The following is a 27,267-nucleotide window of genomic DNA, read 5'->3' as shown; positions in this document are numbered from 1 at the left end:
TATCTTTGCACATGAGATGGGTCTCCTGAATACAGCACACTGATGGGTCTTGACTATTTATCCAATTTGCCAGTCTGTGTCTTTTAACTGGGGCATTTAGCCCATTTACATTTAAGGTTAATATTGTTATGTGTGAATTTGATCCTGTCCTCCTGGTGCTAGTTGGTTATTTTGCATATTAGTTGATGCAGTTTCTTCATAGTGTCATTGGTCTTTATATTTTGGTGTGTTTTTGCAGTGGCTGGTACTGGTTTTTCCTTTCCATATTTAGTGCTTCCTTCAGGAGCTCTTTTAAGGTAGGCCTGGTGGTGACAAAAATCCCTCAACACTTGTTTGTCTGTAAAGGATTTTATTTCTCCTTCCCTTATGAAGCTTAGTGTGGCTGGATATGAAATTCTGAGTTGAAAATTATTTTCTTTAAGAATACTGAGTATTGGCCCCCACTCTTTTCTGGCTTATAGGGTTTCTGCAGAGAGAGCCACTGTTAGTCTAGTGGGCTTCCCTTTATAGGTAACCTGACCTTTCTCTCTGGCTGCCCTTAACATTTTCTCCTTCATTTCAACCTTGGAGAATCTGAAGATTTTGTGTCTTGGGGTTGCTCTTCTCAAGGAATATCTTTGTGGTGTTCTCTATATTTCCTGAATTTGAATGCTGGCCTGTCTTGCTAAGCTGGGGAAGTTTTCCTGGATAACATCCTGAAGCTTGTTTTCCAACTTGGTTCCATTCTTCCTGTCACTTTCAGGTACACCGATCAATCGTAGGTTTGGTCTTTCCACATAGTCCCATATTTCTTGGAGGCTTTGTTCATTCCTTTTCATTTTTTTTCTCTAATCTTGTCTTCACACTTTATTTCATTAAATTGATCTTCAATTTCTGATATCCTTTCTTCCACTTGATCAATTTGGCTATTGATACTTGTGTACACTTCACGAAGTTCTTGTGCTGTGTTTTTTCACCTCCATTAGGTCATTTATGTTCTTCTCTAAACTAGTTATTCTAGTTAGCAGTTCCTGTAACCTTTTATCAAGGTTCTTAGTTTCCTTGCATTGGGTTTGAACATGCTCCTTTAGCTCAGAGGAGTTTGTTATTACCCACTTTCTGAAGCCTACTTCTGTCAGTTCGTCAAACTCATTCTCTGTCCAGTTTTGTGCCCTTGCTGGAGAGGCATTGCAATCATTTGAAGGAGAAGAGGCATTCTGGTTTTTGGAATTTTCGGCATTTTTGCACTGGTTTTTCCTCATCTTTGTGGATTTATCTACTTTTCATCTTTGATGTTGATGACCTTGGATGCGGTTTTTGTGTGGGCATCCTTTTTTTCGTTGATGTTGATGTTATCGCTTTTTTTTTTTTTTTTTTTTTTTGAGGCAAAGTCTCGTTCTGTTGCCCAACCTGGAGTGCAGCGGCGTGATCTTGGCTCACTGCAACCTCCACCTTCCAGGTTCGAGTGATTCTCCCACCTCAGCCTCCCAAGTAGCTGGGACTACAAGTGCACGCCACCATGCCCAGCTACTTTTTGTATTTTTAGTAGAAACAGGGTTTCACCATATTGGCTAGGCTGGTCTCAAACTCCTGACCTTGTGATTTGTCCACCTCAGCTTCCCAAAGTTCTGGGAGTAAACCACCATGCCCAGCTGATGTTATTGCTCTCTGTTTTTTGGTTTTCCTTCTAACAGTCAGGACCCTCTTCTGCAGGCCTGCTGGAGTTTGCTGGAGGTCCACTATACACCCTATTTGCCCGGGTATCACCAGTGGAGCCTGCAGAACAGCAAAGATTGCTGCCTGTTCCTTCCTCTGGAAGCTTCATCTCAGAAGGCACCAGTCTGATGCCAGCCAGAGCTCTCCTGTATGAGGTGTCTGTCAACCACTGCTGGGAGGTGTCTTCCAGTTAGGAGGCATGGGGGTCAGGGACCCACTTGAGGAGGCAGTCTATCCGTTAGCAGAGCTCAAGCACTGTGTTGGGAGATCTGCTGTTCTCTTCAGAGCTGGCAGGCAGGAATGTTTAAGTCTGCTGAAGCTGCTCCCACAGCCGCCCCTTCCCCCAGGTGCTCTGTCCCAGGAAGATGGGAGTTTTATATATAAGCCCCTGACTGGGGCTGCCTTTCTTTCAGAGATGCCCTGCCCAGTGAGGAGGAATCTAGAGAGGCAGTCTGGCCACAGCTGCTTTGCTGCACTGCAGTGAATTCTGCAAAGTCCGAACTTCCCAGTGGCTTCCTTAACACTGTGAGGGGAAAACCACCCACACAAGCCTCAGAAATGGCGGGCACCCCTCCCCACACCAACCTGGATCGTCCCAGGTTGACTTCAGACTGCTATGCTGGCAGTGAGAATTTCAAGCCAGTGGTTATTAGCTTGCTGGGCGCTGGGGGAGTGGGACCCACTGAGCGAGACCACTTGGCTCCCTGGCTTCAGCCCCCTTTCCAGGGGAGTGAATGGTTCTGTCTTGCTGGGGTTCCAGGTGCCACTGGCATACGAAAAAAAAATTGCAGCTAGCTCGGTGTCTGCCCAAACAGCTGCCCAGTTTTGTGCTTGAAACCCAGCACCCTAGTGGTGTAGGCACACAAGGGAATCTCCTGGTCTGTGGGTTGCAAAAACCATGGGAAAAGCATAGTATCTGGTCCAGATAGCACAGTCCCTGGTCCGGATAGCACAGTCCCTCATGGCTTCCCTTGGCTAGAGGAGGGAGGTCCCCAGCTCCTTGCACTTCCCAGGTGAAGCAACAACCCACCCCACTTCTGCTCACCCTCCATGAGCTGCACCTACTTTCTAACCAGTCCCAATGAGATGAACCGGATACCTCAGTTGGAAATGCAGAAATCACCCGCCTTCTGCATTGGTCTCACTGGGAGCTGCAGACCAGAGCTGTTCCTATTCAGCCATCTTTCCCAGGAACTTCCAATATTCTTTATTTCAAATAGTAATTTCTGATTTAAATTCTATTTTAAATAATAGCTTTTTGGTTAATATTTTCCTCTGCTTTGTCTTTCTCTATTATTTTACTTTTCAGATTCCAATACGTCTTGTGAATAGAAAATAACTGGATCCTTTTTCCCTGTCTTAGAGTATAGGTCTTTTAAGTGGCAAGTTTAAACCACTTGTATGTATGATGATTACTGATTTATTCAGTTTTCTTTATGACACCTTACCTAGTGCTTTCCATATTGCATAATTTTACAGTACTATTCCACTGTCTTTGCTATTGTTGTCTGATATTTTCATTCTGCTACATTTATGCACCCCAAAATTAGTCATGATAAAATTATTTTTATAGTCTGTGTTTTTCAGATATATTCATATATTTACCAATATTGCTCACTATTTCTCTTTGTATCTTAATCCTTGCTTTGTGGTTTGATTTTTTTTGTTTTTTGGTTTTTAGTTTTTTTGTGTGAGACAGGCTCTCTCATTCTGTCACCCAAGATAGAGCGCAGTAGTGCAATCTCAGCTCACTGCAACCTCCACCTCCCGGGTTCAAGCAATTCTCCCACCTCAGCCTCCCGAGTATCTGGGACTACAGATATGTGCCACCACACCCAGCTAATTTTTCTATTTTTAATAGAAACAGGGTTTCACCATGTTGGCCAGGCTGGTCTCGAACTCCTGACCTCAAGTGATCCACCTGCCTTGGCCTCCCAAAGTGCTGAGATTACCAGTGTGAGCCATCGCACCCCGCCTGTGGTTTCATTTTTAAATGAGGATCTGTGAATAATAAATTCTTGGACTTTTGCCAGAAAAATTAACTTCGCCTTCATTATAAAATAACAGTTTTGCTGAATAAGGAACTCAATGTATTTTCTCAGCTAATTGAAGATGTTATCCATTGCCTTTTGGCCTTTGTTTTTGCTCTTAAGAAGTCTGCTTAATACCTAGTTAGTTTGCAGGTTATTTTGTCTTTTTCTGTCTGGTAATATTTAGAATTTTGTCTTTGTCTTGGTGTTACACAGTTTCACTACTATGTGTCCAGTCCATTTTCATTATTCCTGCTTTAGGAGGGTGCATCTTAAAACTTTACAGTAATGTCTTTCATCAATTTTGAAAAATTCTTAAGCATTCTTTCTTTGAACTTTGCTTCTCCTCCATGCTTTCTATATTCTCTTTCTGGAATTCAAATGTATTTTGGATCTTCTCATTCTAGTCTCTATTTCTGTTAACTTTGTTTTTATGTATTTTTAAGTCTGTCTGCAATGCAGTATAGACAACTTCCTCAGGTCTACCTTCCAATTCACTGATTTTCTTTTCATTGTCTAATGTCCTGATTAGCCTATTGAGTTTTAGCCAATTACTAATATTTACTGTTTCTAAAATTACGATTTGCTTCTCCTAATATTTGTTCATAGTCTCATCTATGTGTATGTGTTATTATCACCCAAAGTTCATAGTTTAAGATTTATATTTCCAGGTATCTTTATAGCAATGCCCCACTTCCCAGTACCAATTTTCTGTGTTAGTCCGCTCTCACATTGCTATAAAGAAATGCCTGAAACTGGGTAATTTATAAAGAAAAGACGTTTAATTGGCTCACAGTTCTGCAGGCTGTACATGTTCTGGGGAGGCCTCAGGAAACTTACAATCATGACGGAATGTGAAGGGGAATCAGGCAATATCTTACATGGCTGGAGCAGGAGGAAGAGAGAGAAGGGGGAGGTGCTGCACACTTTTAAACAACCAGATCTCATGAGAACTCACTGTCATAAGAATGGCAAAGGGGAACTCCACCCCCTTGATCCAGTCACCTCCCACCAGGCCCCTCCTCCAACATTGGGGATTAAAATTTGACATAAGATTTGGGCAGGGACACAAATCCAAACCATATCAAGGCCTATGCCCATAAAATCAGCAGGAAGCAGTTACAGAAGATGGACCTCCACCCTTCTTCAGCCCCCTTAAGATTAAGGAGGAGTATCTAATATCTGAGGGGGGAATGAGGTAGAAGACTGGCAGGACTTATTTCCTGGTACTGACAGGATAAGTGAAAAAAACAGCAGAAACTAGCAGATGGTAACAAAAGCAATCCCTAGTTGCCCTCACTACTCATTAGTATAAGACACCAGCACCATGACAGTTTTCAAATGCCATGGTAAGGACCCAGAAGTTATTGTCCCTTCCCATGACAATGACCGAGAAGTTACCACCCCTTTCCTAGAAAGCTTTAAATAAACTACTCCTCAATTTGCATTAACCCACCACTGATTGGCATATGATTGAAAGTGGGTATAAGTGGGTATAGAGTTGCCAACAGTCCATTCATTGCCAACTTGGCACATTATCTATGAGTTAGCCCTGCTCTGCAAGGAGCAATAAAGTTCAATAAAAGATTGCTGTCTAAAACCACTGGCTTGCCCTTGAATTCATTCCTGGGCAAAGTCAAGAACTTTCCTGGGCTAAGCTCTAATTTTGGGGCATGTCTGTCTTGCATCAAATGGATAAAGAAAATGTGATACATATATATATATGTAGTGGAATACTATTCAGCTTTTAAAAAACAAGGAAATTCTGTCATTTGTGACAACATGGATGAACCTGGAGGACATTAAGTGAAATGTAAGGCACAGAAAGATAAATACCACATGATCTCACTTATATGTGGAATCTTAAAAAGCTGAACGAAGAAGCAGAGAGTAGAATGGTGGTTACCAGGTACTGGGAGCAGGGAAATGGGGGACAGAAAATGGGGGAATTGGGGAGTTGTTTGTCAAAGGATACAAAATTTAGTTTCATAGAATAAATAAGGAAGTCAGAATATCTATTTTATAACATGGAGACTATAGTTAAAACAACATTATTGTATTCTTGAAAAATCACTGAGTAGATTTTAAGTGTTCTCATCATAAAAAAAGATAAGTATATGAGCTGATATATGTTAATTAGCATGATTTAGCATTCTGTGATGTATATGTATTTCAAGACATCATGTTATACATGATAATTGTATACAATTTTTATTTGTCAGTTTAAATATATAAATTTTAAAATAAAGTACTCACATCAGGGATATATTTGTATTTTCTAAGTAACAACAATAACAATTTAAAATGCATAATACAAAACTAACAAAGGCTGATCATAGAATAATTTATAAAAATCATTCCAAAAGGAGGCCAAGAGGCCAGATGCAGTGGCTCATGCCTATAATCCTGGCACTTTGGGAGGCAGAGACGAGTGGATTCCTTGAGCCCAAGAGCTCAAGGCCAGCCCAAGCAACATGGCAAAACCCCATCTCTACAAAAAACACAAAAATTAGCTGAGCATGTTGGTGTGCACCTGTAGCCCCAGCTACTCGGGAGACTGAGGTGGCAGGATGACTTGAGCCTGGGAGGTGGAGGTTGCAAGAGAGACCACACCACTGCACACCAGGCTGGGCAACAAAGCCAGATGCGATCTCAATAAATAAATAGGAGGCCAAAAACATAAGAAAACATAGAATACAAAACAGGTGAAAAAATAGAAAACAAGCAATAAAATAATCTTAGACCCATATATATCAATCAATAATTCCATTAATTATAAATGGACTAAATGGCCACATTTTATTTGTTTTTACTTAAGTTTTTATTTATTTATTTATTATTTCCATAGGTTTTAGGGGGACAGGTGGTATTTGGTTACACTAGTAAGTTCTTTAGCGGTGATTTGTGAGACTTTGATGCACCCATCACCCAAGCAGTATACAGTGAACCCAATTTGTAGTCTTTTATCCCTCACTCCCTTCCCACCCTTTCCCACTGAGTCCCCAATGTCATTCTTATGGCTTTGCATCCTCATAGTTTAGCTCCCACTTATGAGTGAGAACATATGATGTTTGGTTTTCCATTCCTGAGTTACTTCACTTAGAATAGCGTCCAATCCCATCCAGATTGCTGCAAATGCCATTAATTCATTCCTTTTTATGGCTGAGTAGTGTTCCACCATATATATATGCCACAGTTTCCTTGTCTACTCATTGACTGATGGGTATTTGGGTTGGTTCCACATTTTTGCAGTTGTAACTTGTGCTGCTATAAACGTGCATGTGCAAGTATCTTTTTTGTATAATGACTTCTTTTGCTCTGGGTAGATACCCACTAGTGGCATTGCTCGATTGAATGGTAGTTCTACTTCTAGTTCTTTAAGGAATCTCCAAACTGTTTTCTATAGTGGTTGTACTAGTTTACATTCCCACCAGCAGTGTAAAAGTGTTCCCTGTTCACCGCATCTATGCCAAACCTCTATTATTTTCTGATTTTTTTTCACAAAGAACATAAAACTTTATTAAGAACATCTTATACTGTCATCAGATACAGTCAAAGAAAAACGGGTAAACAAACAGGGAAAGTTCATCTTCCCATGTGCTACTGCCACCTCAGAACAGACTCCTGTGTAGATGGCTGGAACAACAGTTGGCAACAAATGCTCTGTATAAATAATTCATTAAGTACACAATGTTTCCTTTCTATACAGAGAAGAATTGGGCTTACAACTATGAAACAAGACTACATCTTTAGGAGCTATTTCTTAATAGAATACAAAGCAGTTTAGTAGCTGTATGTTATTTTAGATAATGTAATTTTTTAATGAAAAATTCAGAAAGGACATTCTAACTTTCCCAATTAGTTAATTTGTACTGTTGAGTTTTTTCTCTCTAAAGATTTCTCAGAATCAGTTCAGTAACTATACTTTAAAAAGATGAGTTGCTCATCTACAGTGATAATTGACAACTTAGTTTTGTGACTTTGCAAATCAAGATGCTGGGTCATCCCCACTTTCGCTGATTCTGAAAGATTTCTTTAGAAAAACCCTGATTCAGAGAAGCAGGAGTAAGGTGGTATCACATTGTGGTTTTGATTTGCATTTCCCTGATCCTTAGTGATGCTGAGCATTTCTTCATATGTTTGTTGGCCATTTGTATATCTTCTTTTGAGAACTGTCTGTTCATGTCCTTAGCTCAATTTTTGATGAGATTGTTTCTTTCTTGCTTGCTAATTTGCTTGAGTTTGTTGTAGATTCTGGATATTAGTCCTTTGTCAGATGTATAGATTGTGAAGATTTTCTCCCACTCTGTGGGTTGTCTGTTTACTCTGCTGACTATTCCCTTTGCCATGCAAAAGCTCTTTAATTAAGTCCCAGCTATTTATCTTTGTTTTTATTGTATTTGCTTTTGGTTCTTGGTCATGAAATCCTTGCCTAAGCCAATGTCTACAAGGGTTTTTCCAATGTTACCTTCTAGAATTTTTATAGTTTCAGGTCTTAGATTTAAGTCCTTAGTCCTTCTTGAGTTGATTTTTGTATAAGGTGAGAGATGAGGATCCAGTTTCATTCTCCTACATGTGGCTTGCCAATTATCCTAGCACCATTTGTTGAATAGGGTGTCCTTTACCCACTTTATGTTTTTGTTTGCTTTGTCAAAGATCAGCTGGCTGTAAGTATTTGGGTTTATTTCTGGGTTCTCTATTCTGTTCCATTGGTCTTTGTCCCTATTTTTATACCAGTACTATCCTGTTTTGGTGACTATGGCCTTACAGTATAGTTTGAAATCAGGTAATGTGATGCCTCCAGATTTGTTCTTTTCCCTTAGCCTTGCTTTGGCTATTTGGGCTCTTCTTTGGTTCCATATGAATTTTAGGATTTTTTTTTCTAGTTCTGTGAAGAATGATGCTGGTATTTTTATGGGAATTGCATTGAATTTGTAGATTGCTTTTGGCAGTATGGTCATTTTCACAATATTGATTCTACCCATCCACGAGCATGGGGTGTGTTTCCATTTGTTTGTGTCATCTATGATTGTTTTCAGCAGTGTTTTGTAGTTTTCCTTGCAGAGGTCTTTCACCTCCTTGGTTAGGTATATTCCTAAGTTTTTTTGGTTGTGTGATTTGTTTGTTTGTTTGTTTGTTGCAGCTATTGTAAAAAGTGGTTGAGTTCTTGATTTGATTCTCAGCTTGGTCACTGTTGGTGTACAGGAGAGCTACTGATTTGTGTACATTAATTTTGTATCCAGAAAATTTGCTGAATTATTTTATCAGTTCTAGGAGCTTCTTGGAGGAGTCTTCTGGGTCTTCCAGGTATACAATCATATCATATCATCAGCAAACAGTGACAGTTTGACTTCCTCTTTACCGATTTGGATGCCTTTATTCTTTCTCTTGTCTGATTGCTCTGGCTAGGACTTCCAGTACTATGTTGAAGTGGTGAAAGTGGGCATCCTTGTCTTGTTCCAATTCTCAGAGGGAATGCTTTCAACTTTTCCCCATTCAGTATTATGTTGGCTGTGCGTTTATCATACATGGTTTTTATTACATTGAGGTATGTCCCTTGTAGGCTGATTTTGCTGAGAGTTTTAATCATAAAAGGATGCTGCATTTTGTCAAATGCTTTTTCTGTGTCTATTGAGATGATCATGTGATTTTTGTTTTTAATTGTTTATGTGGTGTATTACATTTATTGACATGCATATGTTAGACCATCCCTGCATCCCTGCTATGAAACCCACTTGATCATGGTGGATTATCTTTTTGATATGTTGTTGGATTTGGTTAGCTGGTATCTTGTTAAGGATTTTTGCATCTATGTTCATCAGGGATATTGGTCTGTAGTTTTCTTTTTTGTTGTTGTTATGTTCTTTTGTTCTTTACTGGCTTTGGTATTAGGATGATACTGGCTTCATAAAATGATTTAGGGAGGATTCCTTCTTTCTCTATCTTATGGAATAGTGTCAATAGGATTGGTACCAATTCTTCTTTGAATGTCTGGTAGAACTCAGTTGTGAATCCATCTGGCCCTGGACTTTTTTTTTTGTAATTTTTTTATTACCATTTCAATCTTGCTGCTTGTTATTGGTCTGTTCAGGGTATCTAATTCTTCCTGATTTAAGGTAGGAGGGTTTTCTCTTCCCAGGAATGTATTGATCTCCTCTAGGTTTTCTAGTTTATGCACATAAAGGTGTTCATAGTAGCCTCAAATGATCTTTTGTATTTCTGTGGTGTCAGTTGTACTATCTCCCATTTCATTTCTACTTGAGCTTCTTTGGATTTTCTCTCTTCTTGGTTAATCTTGCCAATGGTCTATCAAGTTTATTTATCTTTTCAAAGAACCAGCTTTTTGTTTCACTTCTATATTTTTTTGTTTCAATTTCATTTAGTTCTGCTCTGATCTGGGTTATTTCCTTTCTTCTGCTGGCTTTGGGCTTGGTTCTTGTTTCTCTAGTTCCTTGAGGTGTGACCTTAGATTGTCTATTTGTGCTCTTTCAGACTTTCTGCTGTAGGCATATAGGGCTAAGAACTTTTCTCTTAGCACCGCCTTTGCTGTATCCCAGAGGTTTTTGTAGGTCATGTCACTATTGTTATTCAGCTTGAATAATTTTGTAATTTTCATCTTGATTTCATTGTTGACCCAATGATCATTCAGGAGCAGGTTATTTAATTTCCATGTATTTGCGTGGTTTTAAAGGTTCCTTTTGGAGCTGATTTCCAGTTTTATTTCACTGTGGTCTGAGACAGTGCTTAACATAATTTCAGTTTTCTTAAATTTATTGAGACTTGTTTTGTGCTCTATCATGTGGTCTATCCTGGAGAAAGTTCCATGTGCTGAAGAATTGAACGTATATTCTGCAGTTGTTGGGTAAAATGTTCTGTATATATCTGTTAAGTCTATTTGTTCCAGGGCATAGTTTAAATTCGTTGTTTTTTTGTTGGCCTTCTGTCTTAATGATCTGTCTAGTGCTGTCAGTGGCGTATTAAAGTCCCCCACTAGTATTGTGTTGCTGTATATATCATTTCTTAGGTCTAGTAGTAATTGTTTTATAAATTTGGGAGCTCCAGTGTTAGGTGCATATATATTTAGGATTGTGATATTTTCCTGTTGGACAAGAAATGCCACATTTTAAAAACAAAAATTATCAAACTGGATTAAATGGCAATATAAATGTCAGTTGATAGGATAGTTAATATTATACTCAACAATGTAATGAAGAGTAAGAAAGGGCTGGGCTTTGTGGCTCATGCCTGTAGTCCCAGCACTTTGGGAGGCCCGAGGGAAGAGGGGCTGGCTCTTACTCCCCGCATCACGGGGGGCGCCTGAGATAAGGTGGATCACCTGAGATAAGGAGTTCAGACCAGTCTGGCCAATATGGTAAAAACCCGTCTCAACTAAAAATACAAAAAAATTAGCTGGGTGTGATGGTGGGCACCTGTAATCCCAGCTACTTCGGGAGGCTGAGGCAGGAGAATCGCTTGAACTCAGGGGGCAGAGGTTGCAGTGAGTCGAAGTCATGCCATTGCACTCCAGCCTGGGCGACAAGAGCGAAACTCTGTCTCAAAAAAAAAAAGTAAGAAAGAACTCAAACTTATATGTAGTGATCATGACAATAAGGAATTTCGTCTGCGTGAGCTCTGAAAATTTTATAAAGTTTTTAAATATGGAGTTCATGCTTAGTGATTGAGTTATTTAATGTCAAATGATATCTAAGCATTTATTTTTAACATTTCATTAATCAAGTACACAATATGTATTTAAGGAATTATGATAAAGTAAACCAATCTTCTACCTATATCACTGTACCTATTTGATTCATCAAAATTTGTCCTCCCTAAATTCCATGTTCTGCAATGTGTTTAGAAATAAATAGTAAGGCATGGTGCCACGCACCTGTAATTCCAGCTACTCAGGAGGCAGGGCAGGAGGATCACTTGAGCCTGGGAGTTTGAAGCCAGCCTAGGCAATATAGTAAGACCCTGTCTCAAAAAATAATTAATTAATTAATTAATTAATAATAACAAGTGGTAGCCTTGCTCTTGGTCAAAACATTGACTTTGGGCTGGGCGCAGTGGCTCATGCCTGTAATCCCAGCACTTTGGGAGGCCGAGATGGGCAGATCACAAGGTCAAGAGATTGAGATCATCCTGGCTAACACGGTGAAACCTTGTCTCTACAAACATACAAAAAAATTAGCCAGGCATGGTGGCAGGGGTCTTTGGTCCCAGCTACTCAGGAGGCTGAAGCAGGAGAATGGCGTGAACCTGGGAGGTTGAGCTTGCAGTGAGCTGAGATCGCACCACTGCACTCCAGCCTGGATGACAGAGCGAGACTCCATCTCAAAAAAAAAAAATTTTGGCAGGGCACAGTGTCTCACGCCTGTAATCCCAGCACTTTGGGAGGCCAAGGTGGGCAGATCACAAGATCAGGAGTTCGAGACCAGCCTGGCCAACATGGTGAAACCCCATCTCTACTAAAATACAAAAATTAGCCGGGTGTGGTGGTGGTGCACGCCTGTAATCCCAGCTACTTGGGAGGCTGAGGCAGAAGAATTGTTTGAACCCAGGAGGCAGAGGTTGCAGTGAGCCGAGATCATGCCATTGCACTCCAGCCTGGGCAACAGAGCAAGACTCCATCTTAGGGGGAAAAAAAAAAAAGATTGACTTTGGTTCATTATTTGATCGAGTTTTTTCCATTAGTACATTACTTATCTATTTATCAGTTATTGGATACAAAAGTTTCTGGAACTGAGTTCCTCACAATTGTTCCTCATAATTGTTTGGATGTAGTCCATTCCAAATAATAACTATCTATTTAAGTCTATTAAGTCTATTTTTTTTAAAAAAGAAAACACCCCTGAATAGCAAAATGACTAACGAAAAATAATAAAATTATCTAAGATTAGTCGTAGATTTTTATCAGCTAAAAACAGAAGGAACTTCCAAACCAACAAAGAGTAGATTAAACAAAGGCAAAAATAAAATGAGAGAATAGAAAATGAGATGAAAAAAGAAGAAAAATTATAGCAGCCAAGTTTAATGAGGTGCTTTGCCAATCACTGAAATGTGTCTGTCCAACCTAAGAAAAGTTGAAAAGAAAAAAATGGGCCGGGCGGGGTGGCTCACGCCTGGAATCCCAGCACTTTGGGAGGCCAAGGCAGGCAGATCACGAGGTCAGGAGATCGAGACCATCCTGACTAACACAGTGAAACCCCGTCTCTACTAAAAATACAAAAAAAAAAAAAAAAATTAGCCAGGCATGGTGGCAGGCACCTGTAGTCCCATCTACATGACAGGCTGAGGCAGGAGAATGGCGTGAGCCTGGGAGGTGGAGCTTGCAGTGAGCCGAGACCATACCACTGCACTCCAGCCTGGGTGACAGAGCAAGACTCTGTCTCAAAAAAAAAAAAAAGAAAAAAAGAAAACAGATGCATATCAGTGAACTTTACACCTTTCAGATCTATTCAATGGTGGACTGAATGACTGTGGAAAGAAACATCTTCTTTATCATATGAAGTACCCTATGGTCCAGTGGCAATTCTGATGAAACCACACTGCTTTGTAACTTATGGACATCTTCATACACTAAATAAGAAAAATTACATTAAAACTAACCATCATCCAATCACTTTTGACTAGGTGTTAAAAGGACTCACATTCTACCTTTTGTCCATCTGACAAGCTCCTATTTATTTGCGATTCAGCTCAAATGTCATCTCATTTGTAAAGTCTTCCTAAACACCTACTAAGGGAGACTGCCCTCCACACAGTTCCCAAACCACTTTTATATACCTCAATTATTCTCTGTTTATACGTTTACCCCCTTTACTAGATTCTGTGCACCTGGAGGTGAGAAACCAGATGTTTTTCATCTTTGTTTCTCCAGAGTTAAACTTAGCTGGTTCATGAAAATCATTCAAAAATTACTGAAAGAATCTCAGTCTTAAGAGGAAAAAAGTAAACAACTATCATATACAGTAACAAACAGCTTAGGAACAAAATATTACAGGAGGAATGATAATTTCACCCTAATAGAGTGCTGGGATACTTCACAAAAAGATGATATTTGATCTGCTTTGAAGAAGTCATAAGTTAGATGAAGCAAATAAAAGTGGATTTTAAAAGGTGAAATCAAGTCCATTCCAAGGAGTGAATATGAGCCAATGCCCAGAGGTAGGACAGCATGAAGGGTCTAACGAGAGTGAGTGGACAGGCCTTGCTGGACTATAAGTGAAAAGTAGTATCAGAAATGATATCAGAAAAGTAGACGGGGGCCCAATTGAGAAGTCCCTTGAATGCCATAGTAAATAAGGCTTTAATTATTTATCTTACAATGTGGAGCCCTTGGTTTTAAAGAAGAGAATCAAAATTAAATTTCTTCTTTCAAAATTTTATTCTCCCCAGATTAACGAATATTATTCAAGTTATAGCTTCAGTTTCACCAAAGGTCATGTCTCAATCCTTCTCCTCTACAGGAAAGCAATTCTAAAAAAAAAAAAAAAAAAAAGGAAAAGAAAAACCTCAGATAAAACTGGTTTTGGTAGGACTACTCTCAGGCAGGACAGCATAAGATACAAGAATCAACTGACTGGCAATAGAAGACTTATTTAAGATTAAAACTGTACTGGTCATCAGACAAGTGACTAGATCTGATTTGTTCAAATTAGAGTTTGTAATTTATTTTGAATACAAAGCAAGGCATGGTCATTTAAAAACAGACAATACTAAAAAATGTAAAAAAAAAAAAGAGGGAAGTGAAAATTACTATAACCATCCTCATCCCTTGAAATGACTCTGCTATTAACATTTAAGTTAAATCATTAACTTTCTTCAATGCCTGAGTATACATACAGATAGATACTTCATTTTTCCAAGTAGATTTCAAACTTACATACCTGCATCTTTTCACTCAATATACCATGAAAATTTTTCCATAATAATATGTATCTATATAATATTTAATCAGTGCATAATTTATTTAAACACTCTCCTGTAGGTGGACTTTATCTTTTCATTTAAACCAACACTACAGTAAATGTATGTCTCTTTACATATTTATCTAAATTTTTCCTGAAGTTAAATTTCCAAAAAAGTAATTTCTGAACCAAAAGGTATCTGGTGCAGCAGCTGTAGAGACAGGGTGCAGAACCCCTGCCCTGCAATCACAAGGCAGTTTCTTCTCTATCCCAACTAAAGAATGTGGGGCTGGTAAGATTACAGAAAAAAGAGAAAGGAATATTCTGAATCTGTGTATGAAATTCTTGTGAGCAGTACATGTAAGAAACTAATCAGAGGCTGGGTGTGGTGGCACACACCTGTAGTCCCAGCTACTTGGGAGGCTGAGGCATGAGAATCACTTGAATCCAGAAGGTGGAGGTTGCAGTGAGCCAATATAGCGCCATTGCACTCCAACCTGGGCGACACACTTTTGCACTCAGTCTCAAAATAAATAAATAAATAAATAGGCCGGGCATGGTGGCTCATGCCTGTAATCCCAGCACTTTGGGAGGCCAAGGCAGGTGGATCACGAGGTCAGGAGATCAAGACCATCCTGGCTAACATGGTGAAACCCCATCTCTACTAAAAATACAAAAATTAGCCAGGTGTGGTGGTGCGCACCTGTAGTCGCAGCTACTCGGGAGGCTGAGGAAGCAAAATCACTTGAATCCAGGAGGCAGAGGTTGCAGTGAGCCAAGATCATGCCACTGCACTCCAGCCTGGGCAACAGAGCAAGACTCTGTCTCAAAAATAAATAAATAATTTAAAAAATTTTTTAAAAACTGATCAGAAATGACATCTACAAAACCTGAGAACTTAACAGTGATGTGAAATATCACCAGGCTTCAGATTGACCTCTAAGTAGCACACAAGTAGGACAAGCCAGAATAGCACCATAAAGACTGTGAACACTAAATTAACATTTGCATCATGGCCCATAAACATGGGTCAAGACATGTGTTCCGAACCTAAACAAGTTGACTGCCTACTAAAACAGAAACGTTAAATAGAAACCAGGCCTCAATGCACCACATTCAAAATGTCCAACATATAAACAAAAAATCACCTGTCATTATCAAGAACCACAAAAATCTAAATAAGAAAATTCAAACAGTGTCAACACCAAGATGACACAGGTATTGCAATTATCTCACAAGTATTTTGCAGCAGCTATCATAAAAAATGTTCCAACAAGCAATTATGAATAACTTTGAAATTATTTTTAATGGAACATCTTAGCAACAAATAAAAAATATAAGAAAGAAGCATTTAAGTCTTTAATCCATCTTGAATTAATCTTTGTATAAGGTGTAAGGAAGGGATCCATTTTAGCTTTCTACATATGGCTAGCCAGTTTTCCCAGCACCATTTATTAAATAGGGAATCCTTTCCCCATTGCTTGTTTTTGTCAGGTTTGCCAAAGATCAGATAGTTGTAGATATGTGGCATTATTTCTGAGGGCTCTGTTCTGTTCCATTGGTCTATATCTCTGTTTTGGTACCAGTACCATGCTGTTTTGGTTACTGTAGCCTTGTAGTATAGTTTGAAGTCAGGTAGCGTGATGCCTCCAGCTTTGTTCTTTTGGCTTAGGATTGACTTGGCGACGTGGGCTCTTTTTTGGTTCCATATGAACTTTAAAGTAGTTTTTTCCAATTCTGTGAAGAAAGTCATTGGTAGCTTGATGGGGATGGCATTGAATCTATAAATTACCTTGGGCAGTATGGCCATTTTCACGATATTGATTCTTCCTACCCATGAGCATGGAATGTTCTTCCATTTGTTTGTATCCTCTTAAATGTTAGACCTAAAACCATAAAAACCCTAGAAGAAAACATAGGCAATACCATTCAGGACATAGGCATGGGCAAGGACTTCATGTCTAAAACACCAAAAGCAATGGCAACAAATGCCAAAATTGACAAATGGGATCTAATTAAACTAAAGAGCTTCTGCACAGCAAAAGAAACTACCATCAGAGTGAACAGGCAACCTACAGAATGGGAGAAAATTTTTGCATCTACTCATCTGACAAAGGGCTAATATCCAGAATCTACAATGAACTCAAACAAATTTACAAGAAAAAAACAAACAACCCCATCAACAAGTGGGCGAAGGATATGAACAGACACTTCTCAAAAGAAGACATTTACACAGCCAAAAGACACATGAAAAAATGCTCATCATCACTGGCCATCAGAGAAATGCAAATCAAAACCACAATGAGATTCCATCTCACACCAGTTAGAATGGCAATCATTAAAAAGTCAGGAAACAACAGGTGCTGGAGAGGATGTGGAGAAATAGGAACACTTTCACACTGTTGGTGGGAGCGTAAACTAGCTCAACCATTGTGGAAGTCAGTGTGGCGGTTCCTCAGGGATCTAGAACTAGAAATACCATTTGACTCAGCCATCCCATTACTGGCTATATACCCAAAGGATTATAAATCATGCTGCTATAAAGACACATGCACACGTATGTTTATTGTGGCACTATTCACAATAGCAAAGACTTGGAACCAACCCAAATGTCCAACAATGATAGACTGGATTAAGAAAATGTGGCACATATACACCATGGAATACTATGCAGCCATAAAAAATGATGAGTTCATGTCCTTTGTAGGGACATGGATGAAGCTGGAAACCATCATTCTCAGCAAACTATCGCAAGGACAAAAAACCAAACACCACATGTTCTCACTCATAGGTGGGAATTGAACAATGAGAACACATGGACACAGGAAAGGGAACATCACACACCAGGGCCTGTTGTGGGGTTGGCGGAGTGGGGAGGGATAGCATTAGGAGATATACCTAATGTTAAATGACAAGTTAATGGGTGCAGCACACCAACATGGCACATGTATAGACATGTAACTAACCTGCACATTGTGCATATATATCCTAGAACTTAAAGTATAATTAAAAAAAAAAAGAATGCTGACATAGCTCTCAAACAAGGTAGACTTAAAGACAAGAAGCACTGATAGAGCTATAGATGAACACTACCCATGGCACATGTTTACCTATGTAACAAACTTGCACATCCTGTACATGTACCCCGGAACTTAAAATAAAAAGATGAACATTTCTAAAAAAAAAAGAAAGAAAGAAGCAAATGGAAATTTTATAGCTGGAAAATAAAATAACCAAAATGAAAACTCACTGGATGGATTCAATAACAGAATGAAGATGACAAAAGAAAGAATCAGTGAGCTCAAAGATAGAGCAATTGAAATTTTTCAGCCTGAACTGAGAGGAAAATACACTGAAAGAAAAAATAAAAAAGGAACAGGCAAGATTCAAGATGGCCGAATAGGAACAGCACCAGTCTGCAGCTCCCAGCGAGATTGAGGCAGAAGGTGGGTGATTTCTGCATTTCCAACTGAGGCACACGGTTCATCTCACTGGGACTGGTTGGACAGTGGGTGCAGCCCACGGAGGGCAAGCCGAAGCAGGGTGGGGCATCACCTCACCTGGGAAGTGCAAGGGGTCGGGGAATTTTCCCCTCTACCCAAGGGAAGCCATGAGGGTCTGAGCCTGAGGAACTCCAGCACAGATACTGCACTTGTCCCACAGTCTTCGCAACCCACAAACCAGGAGATTCCCTCCAGTGACTACCCCACCAGGACCCTGGGTTTCAAGCACAAAACTGCGTGGCCAATTGGGCAGACACTGAACTAGCTGTAGGAGCTTTTTTCTTTTTCCATACCCCAGTGGCGCCTGGAACACCAGCGAGACAGAACCGTTCACTCCCCTGGAAAGAGGGGCTGAAGCCAGGGAGCCAAGTGGTCTGGCTTGGCTGGTCCCACGCCCATGGAGCCCAGGAAACTAAGATCCACTGGCTTGAAATTCTTGCTGCCAGCACAGCAGCAATCTGAGATTCACCTGGGATGGTTGAGCTTGGTGGTGGAAGAGACGTCCATCATTGCTGAGGCTTGAGTAGATGGTTTTATGGCCACAGTATAAACGAAGCTGCTGGGAAGTTCAAACTGGGCAGAGCCCACTGCAGCTCAGCAAGGCTGCTGTGGCCAGACTGCCAGATTGTTCCTCTCTGGACAGGGCATCTCTGTAAAAAAGGCAGCAACCCCAGTCAGGGGCTTGTAGCAGACTTAAACATCCCTGCCTGATGGCTCTGAAGAGAGCAGTGGACCTCCCAGCACAGTATTCAAGCTCTGCTAAGGGTCAGTCTGTCTCCTCAAGTGGGTCCCTGATCCCCGTGTATACTGACTGGGAGACACCTTCTAGCTTGGACTGACAGACACCTGATACAGGAGAGCTCTGGCTAGCATCTGACAGGTGCCCCACTGGGTCGAAGCTTCTAGAGGAAAGAACAGGCAGCAATCTTTGCTGCTCTGCAGCCTCTGCTGGTGATACCCAGGCAAACAGGGTCAGGAGTGGACCTCCAGCAAACTCCAGCAGACTGGCACCAAAGGGGCCTGTTAGAAGGAAAAGAAACAGAAAGGATCAGCACGTCCACTCAAAGACCCCATCTGAAGGTCACCAACATCAAAGACCAAAGGTAAATAAATCCACAAAGATGGGGAAAAACTAGCATGAAAAGGTTGAAAATTCCAAAAACCAGAATGCCTCTCCTCCTCCAAATGATCACAACTCTTCGCCAGCAAGGGAACAAAACTGGACAGAGAATGAGTTTGATGAACTGACAGAAGTAGGTTTCAGAAGGTGGGTAATAACAAAAAACTACAAGCTCAAGAAGCATGTTCTAACCCAATGCAAAGAAGCTAGAACCCTTAAAAAAAGGTTAATCGAATTAACTAGAATAACCAATGTAGAGAAGAACATAAATGACCTGATGGAGCTGAAAAACAAAGCACAAAAACTTCATGAAGAATACACAAGTATCAATAGCCAAACTGATGAAGCAGTGATTGAAGATCAACTTAATGATCAACTTAATGAAATAAAGAGAGAAGACAAGATTAGATAAAAAAGAATAAAAAGGAATGAACAAAGCCTCCAAGAAATATGGCACTTGCCAGGGCGCGGTGGGTCACACCTGTAATCCCAGCACTTTGGGAGGCCGAGGTGGGTGGATCACGAGGTCAGGAGATCAAGACCATCCTGGCTAACATGGTGAAACCCTGTCTCTACTAAAAATACAAAAAATTAGCTGGGCGTGGGGGTGGGCACCTGTAGTCCCAGCTATTTGGGAGGCTGAGGCAGGAGAATGGCGTGAACCCGGAAGGTGGAGCTTGCAGTGAGCCGAGATCACACCACTGCACTCCAGCCTCGGTGACAGAGCGAGACTCCATCTCAAAAAAAAAAAAAAAAGAAATATGGGACTATGTGAAAAGACCAAATCTACGTTTGATTGGTGTACCTCAAAGTGACGGGGAGAATGGAATCAAGTTGGAAAACACTCTTCAGGATATTATCCAGGAGAACTTCTCCAACTTAGCAACACAGGCCAACATTCAAATTCAGGAAATACAGAGAACACCACAAAGATAATCCTCAAGACGAGCAACCCCAAGACACATAATCATCGGATTCACCAAGGTTGAAATGAAAGAGAAAATGTTAAGGGAAGCCAGAGAGAAAGGTCAGGTTACCCACAAAGAGAAGCTCATCAGACTATCAGCCGATCTCTCTGCAGAAACCCTATAAGACAGAAGAGAGTGGAGGCCAATATCCAACGTTCTGAAAGAAAAGAATTTTCAACCCAGAATTTCATATCCAGCCAAACTAAGCTTCATAAGGGAAGGAGAAATAAAATCCTTTACAGACAAGCAAATGCTGAGGGATTTTTTCACCACCAGACCTGCCTTACGAGAGCTCCTGAGGGAAGCACTAAACATGGAAAGGAACAACTGGTACCAGCCACTGCAAAAACATACCAAATTGTAAAGAACATTGACACAATGAAGAAACTGCATTAACTAATGGGCAAAACAACCAGCTAGCATCATAATGACAGGATCAAATTCACACATAACAATATTAACCTTAATGTAAATGGGCTAAATGCCCCAATTAAAAGACACAGACTGGCAAATTGGATAAAGAGTCAAGACCCATCAGTATGCTGTATTCAGGAGACCCATCTCATGTGCAAAGACAAACATAGGCTCAAAATAAAGGGATGGAGGAATATTTACCAAGCAAATGGAAAGCAAAAAAAAAGCAGAAGTTGCAATCCTAATCTCTGATAAAACAGACTTTAAATCAATAAAAATCAAAAGAGACAAAGAAGGGCATTGCATAATGATAAAGGGAACAATGCAGCAAGAAGAGCTAACTATCCTAAATATATATGCACCCAATACAGGAGCACCCAGATTCATAAAGCAAGTTCTTAGAGACCTAGACTCCCAAACAATAATAGTGGGAGACTTTAACACCCCACTGTCAATATTAGACAGATCATTGAGACAGAAAATAAAGATATTCAGCACTTGAACTCAGCTCTGGACCAAGCAGACCTAACAGACATCTACAGAACTCTCCACCTCAAATCAACAGACTATACATTCTTCTCAGCACCTCATTGCACTTATTCTAAAATTGACCACATAATCAGAAGTAAAACACTCCTCAGCAAATGCGAAAGAATGGAAACCATAACAAACAGTCTCTCAAATTAGAACTCAGGATTAACAAACTCACTCAAAACTGCACAAATAAATGGAAACTGAACAACCTGTTCCTGAATGACTACTGGGTAAATAATGAAATGAAGGCAGAACTAAAAATGTTCTTTGAAACCAATGAAAATGAAGACACAATGTACCAGAATCTCTGGGACACATTTAAAGCGGTGTTTAGAGGGAAATTTATAGCACTAAATGCCCACAAGAGAAATCAGGAAAGTTCTAAAATTGATGCCCTAACATCGAAATTAAAAGAACTAGAGAAGCAACAGCAAATAAATTCAAAAGCTAGCAGAAGACATGAAATAACTAAGATCAGAGCAGAACTGAAGGAGATAGAGACACAAAAAACCCTTCAAAAAATCAATGAATCCAGGAGCTGATTTTTTGAAAAAATCAACAAAATAGACCACTAGCCAGACTAATAAAGAAGAAAAGAGAGAAGAATCAAATAGATGCAATAAAAAATGATATGGGGATATCACCACTGATCCCATAGAAATACAAACTACCATCAGAGAATACTATAAACACCTCTATGCAAATAAACTAGAAAATCTAGAAGAAATGGATAAATTCCTGGACACATACACCCTCCCAAGTCTAAGCCAGGAAGAAGTCAAATCCCTGAATAAAGCAATAACAATTTCTGAAATTGAGGCAGTAATTAATAGCCTACTACCCCAAAAAAAAGCCCAGGAGCAGATGGATTCACAGGCGAATTCTACCAGAGGTACAAAGAGGAACTGGTACCATACCTTCTGAAACTATTCCAAACAATAGAAAAATAGGGACTCCTCCCTAACTCATTTTATGAGGCCAGCATCATCCTGATACCAAACCCTGGCAGAGACACAACAAAAAAGGAAAATTTCAGGCCAATATCCCTGATGAACATCAATGTGAAAATCCTCAATAAAATACTGGCAAACCGAATCCAGCAGCACATAAAAAAGCTTATGTACCATGATCAAGTTGGCTTCATCCCTGGGATGCGAGGCTGGTTCAACATTCGCACATCAATAAATGTAATCCATCACATAAACAGAACCAATAACAAAAACCACATGATTATCTCAATAGACACAGAAAAGGCCTTTGATAAAATTCAACACCCCTTCATGCCAAAAACTCTCAATAAACTAGGTATCGATGGAACATATCTCAAAATAACAAGAGCTATTTATGACAAACCCACAGCCAATATCATACTGAATGGGCAAAAACTGGAAGCATTCCCTTTGAAAACCGGCACAAGACAAAGATGCCCTCTCTCACCACTCCTATTCAACATAGTACTGGAAGTTCTGGCCAGGGCAATCAGGCAAGAGAAAGCAATAAAGGGTATTCAAATAGGAAGAGAGGAAATCAAACTGTCTCTGTTTGCAGAAGACATGATTGTATGTTTAGAAAACCCCATCGTCTCAGCCCAAAACCTCCTTAAGCTGACAAGCAACTTCAGCAAAGTCTCAGGATACAAAATCAATGTGCAAAAATCACAAGCTTTCCTGTACACCAATAATAGACAGAGAGCCAAATCATGAGTGAACTCCCATTCACAATTGCTACTAAGAGAATAAAATACATAGGAATACAACTTACAAGGGATGTGAAGGACCTCTTCAAGTAGAACTACAAACCACTGCTCAAGGAAATAAGAGAGGACACAAACAAATGGAAAAACATTCCATGCTCGTGGATAGGAAGAATCAATGTCATGAAAATGGCCACACGGCCCAAAGTAATTTATAGATTCAATGCTATTCCCATGAAGCTACCACTGGCTTTCTTCACAGAATTAGAAAAAACTACTTTAAACTTCATATGGAATCAAAAAAGAGCCTGCATAGCCAAGACAATCCTGGGCAAGAAGAACAAAGCTAGGGGTATCATGCTACCTGATTTCAAACTATACTACAAGACTACAGTACCCAAAACAGCATGGTACTGGTACCAAAACAGATATATAGACCAATGGAACAGAACGGAGGCGTCAGAAATAACACCACACAGCTACAACCATCTGATCTTTGACAAACCTGACACACACAAGCAATGGAGAAAAGATTCCTGATTTAGTAAATGGTGTTGGGAAAACTGGCTAGCCATATGCAGAAAACTGAAACTGGGCCCCTTCCTTACACCTTTTACAAAAATCAACTCAAAATGGATCAAAAACTTCAACATAAGACTTAGGACCATAAAACTCCTAGAAGAAAACCTGGGCAATACCATTCAGGACAGAAGCATGGGCAAAGACTTCATGTCCAAAACACTAAAAGCAATGGCAACAAAAGCCAAAATTGACAAACGGGATCTAATTAAACTAAAGAGCTTCTGCACAGCAAAAGAAACTATCATCAGAGTGAACAGGCAACCTACAGAATGGAAGAAAATTTTTGCAGTCTATCCATGTGACAAAGGGCTAATATCCAGAATCTACAAAGAACTTAAATTTACAAGAAAAAACCCATCAAAAAGTGGGCAAAGGATATGAACAGACACTTCTTAAAAGAAGACATTTATGCAGCCAACAGACATATGAAAAAAATGCTCATCATCACTGGTCGCTAGAGAAATGCAAATCAAAACCACAATGAGATTCCATCTCACACCAGTTAGAATGGCGATCATTAAAAAGTCAGGAAACAACAGGTGCTGGAGAGATTGTGGAAAAATAGGAATGCTTTTACACTGTTGGTGGGAGTGTAAATTAGTTCAACCATTGTGGAAGACAGTGTGGCGATTCCTCAAGGATCTAGAACTGGAAATACCATTTGACCCAGGAATCCCAATACTGGGCATATACCCAAATGAATAATCATTCTATAGTAAAGACACATGCACACATATGTTTATTGTGGCACTATTCACAGTAGCAAAGACTTGGAACCAACCCAAATGTCCATCAATGATAGACTGGATTGAGAAAATGTGGCACATATATATCATGGAATACTATGCAGCCATAAAAAAGGATGAGTTCGTGTCCTTTGCAGGGACATGGATAAAGCTGGAAACCATCATTTTCAGCAAACTATCACAAGATCAGAAAACCAAACACCGCATGTTCTTGCTTATAAGTGGGAGTTGAACAATGAGAACAGACGGACACAGGAAGGGGAACATCACACACCGGGGCCTGTCGGAGAGTGGGGAGTTAGGGGAGGGATAACATTAGCAGAAATACCTAATATAGGTGACAGGTTGATGGGTGCAACAAACCACCAGGGCACATGTATACCTATGTAAGAAAAATGCACATTCTGCACATGTAACCCAGAACTTAAAAGTATAATAAAAAAAAAAAAAAGAAAGAAAAGAAAAAACGAACAGAGCAACAAATATCTGTGGGACAATAACAAAGTCTCTAACATTCCTGTGACTGGAATTACATAAGGAGACGGCATAGGGTGCTAAAAAAAAAAAAAAAATTTGAGATAGGCTCTCACTCTGTTACACAGGCTGGAGTGCAGTGGCATGATCACAGCTCACTGCAGCCTCAAACTCCCAGGCTTAGGTGATCCTCCTGCCTTAGCCTCCTGAGTAGCTGGGACCACTGACACATGCCACAATGACCAGCTAATTTTTTTTATTTTTTTTGTAGAGACAGTGTTTTGTCATGTTGCCCAGGCTGGTCTGAAAAAACTTCTTAACAAAATAATGATTGAAGACTTCTCAAACTTAATGAAAGACATAAATGTGTAATTCAAAAAGCTAAAGCAACTTCTAATATAATAAATGCAAAGAAATCCATGCTCAGATACATCATAACCAAATTTCTGAAAACTTAAAAAAATCTTGAAAACATTCTGAAAGAAAAAGCATTATTTATAGGAGAACAACAATTAGAATTACAGTGGATTTCTCACCAAAAAACACAAAACAGGAAGAAAGTAGCAAAACATTTTTCAACTGCTAAAAAATAAGACCTATCAGCCCAGAAGCTTATATCCAGAGATAATACTCCGAGGAAACTTCAAACACATTTTTAGCAATGTTACAGAATAGTAATCAATTGTATTCCTCTATGCTAGCAATAAAAAGTAGGAAGCCAAAATTGAAGCACAGTACTATTTACAACCACTCCAAAGAAAATTAAATATTTAAGTATAAATCTAACAAAATATGTACAGAATCAGCAGGCTGAAAACTACAAAATGCTGATGAAAAAATAAAAATAGATCTAAACAAACGGAGAGGCATGCAGTGTCATTTAACTGGAAGACAACAAAGATGTCAATTCTCTTCAAATCGGTCTATAGGTTTAACACATGTCCTATCAAAAGCTTCCTTTTGTAGATATAGACAAACTGGTCCTAAAATCTGTATGGAAAGTCAAAAGAACAAAAATTGCTAAAACAATATTAAAAAAGAATAGTAAAGTAGGAAGAATCACACTATCCAATGTTAAGATTTACTACCGTAGATTGCCAGGCCAAGATGGCTGATTAGAAACAGCTATGGTCCACAGCACTCACAGAGAGGAACAAAAGAGGCAAGTGAATACAGCATCTTCAACTGAAATATCCAGGTACTTGCATTGGGACTCATCAGGAAAACAACTCGACCCACAGAGAACAAAGAAAAGCTGGATGGGGCGACAGCCCCCCTGGGAGCGACACAGAGCCAAAGGAACCCCCACTCCCAGCCAAGGGAAGAAGTGAGTGATTGTGCGACCTCAGGAAACCATGCTTCTCCCATGGATCTTTGCGACTGGTGGATCAGGAGATTCCCTCATGAGCCCATGCCACCAAGGCCTTGGGTCCGACACACACACAGCTGTGTGGAGTCTTGGCAGAGCAGCTGCTCAGACACACACAGAGACCCACGAGCTTTACATACTCTGGCCCAGGGCGGAGCACAGGAAGGGCCCCAAAACAGATCATATCACAACTGTTATTCTGGGAGAAAGTAAATGTCAAAAAAGCATTGCATTTAGTTCAGGTTTCAGCCAAACTGCGAGATACCACGTTATTTAAGAGGCGGGCGGAGGAAGGAAACCTACCGCTTTGGAAGAGGCGGAGGAAATCGCTTTCTTCCCTGTGACTCAGCCCTGGAGGAATTTCCCTTTTGAAATCTTGCGGTGTTGAGTAGGACCGCCAGGCCGGCAAGCAGGAGGCGGCCTCCTCGTAACCGCCAGGCGGCGACACCTAGGGCGGCGCGGCCAGGAGGCGGGACCCCTTCTCCCCTCGCTGTTCCCCCTCGCGCCCCTTCTCCCCTCGCGGTTCCCCCTCGCGCCCCTTCTCCTCTCACATTTCCCCCTCACAAGCCTTCTCCCCTCCTGGTTCCCCCTCAAGCGCCTTCTCCCCTCAAATCTCCCTCAGCTTCCTTCTCTCCCTCCCATTTCTCTCCCCATTCTTTTACCTCTCCTAGTCCCGCCTTCCCCAGCACGATGGCACCTCTCTCGCCCTAAATCTTCTCCCCACTCCTCTCAACCCACTGACCGCCCTCGCCTCCCCACCCCCATCCCCTCTTCCCGCACTCACTGTCTACCTTTCTGCCCCTCCGCACTCCCGGACTTCTCAAGCACATACACCCAGCCTCATCTCACCCAACCCGGCCTATTCACTCCCTGAACCACCCCACCCCATCATCCTCTTCCTCCCCCATCTTCCTCCTCCCCAGTAGCTCTTCCCCCTCTTCCTCCTCACTTCCCCACCCCGTCACACCCCCCTCCCTCTCCCTGCCCTCGGTCTCTTCACTCCATCTCCTCCCTCTTTCACTGTGCTGTTTCGCGGTAGGAAGAGAAGAGTGGTTATACCTGAGGAATAAAAGGTATAACTCCCTCCCCAAACACTGCTAAAATGACTCTGAAAATAAATAATCAGGCAGACAAGGGGAACAGGGAACAGCAACAGACTGTAATGCTTTTCTGGAAAACTGGTGAAAAGCGGAGCTGATGAAAGTGGAACCTATTGTGCATCCAAAGAA

At 40.5% G+C, this 27,267-nt stretch overlaps 1 long non-coding RNA gene across 1 annotated transcript in view; it reads right to left on the bottom strand.

Annotated features, from left to right (window-relative positions):
- The window catches only part of LOC109027303 (uncharacterized), a 146,159-nt gene extending 119,216 nt beyond the window's left edge, over nucleotides 1-26,943 (bottom strand). Inside the window, exon 1 of the long non-coding RNA XR_010134246.1 lies at nucleotides 26,342-26,943. This is a non-coding gene — a long non-coding RNA (uncharacterized lncRNA). The remainder of the gene's footprint in view (nucleotides 1-26,341) is intronic.
- Between the last annotated feature and the right edge of the window lie 324 nt (nucleotides 26,944-27,267).

The sequence above is a fragment of the Gorilla gorilla genome, chromosome 5 (assembly GCF_029281585.2).
Source record: "Gorilla gorilla gorilla isolate KB3781 chromosome 5, NHGRI_mGorGor1-v2.1_pri, whole genome shotgun sequence".
In the NCBI taxonomy this organism is placed as follows: Eukaryota; Metazoa; Chordata; class Mammalia; order Primates; family Hominidae; genus Gorilla; species Gorilla gorilla.
The sequence above is the reverse complement of the archived record's forward strand: the minus strand, read 5'-3'. Positions and strand labels throughout refer to the sequence as shown.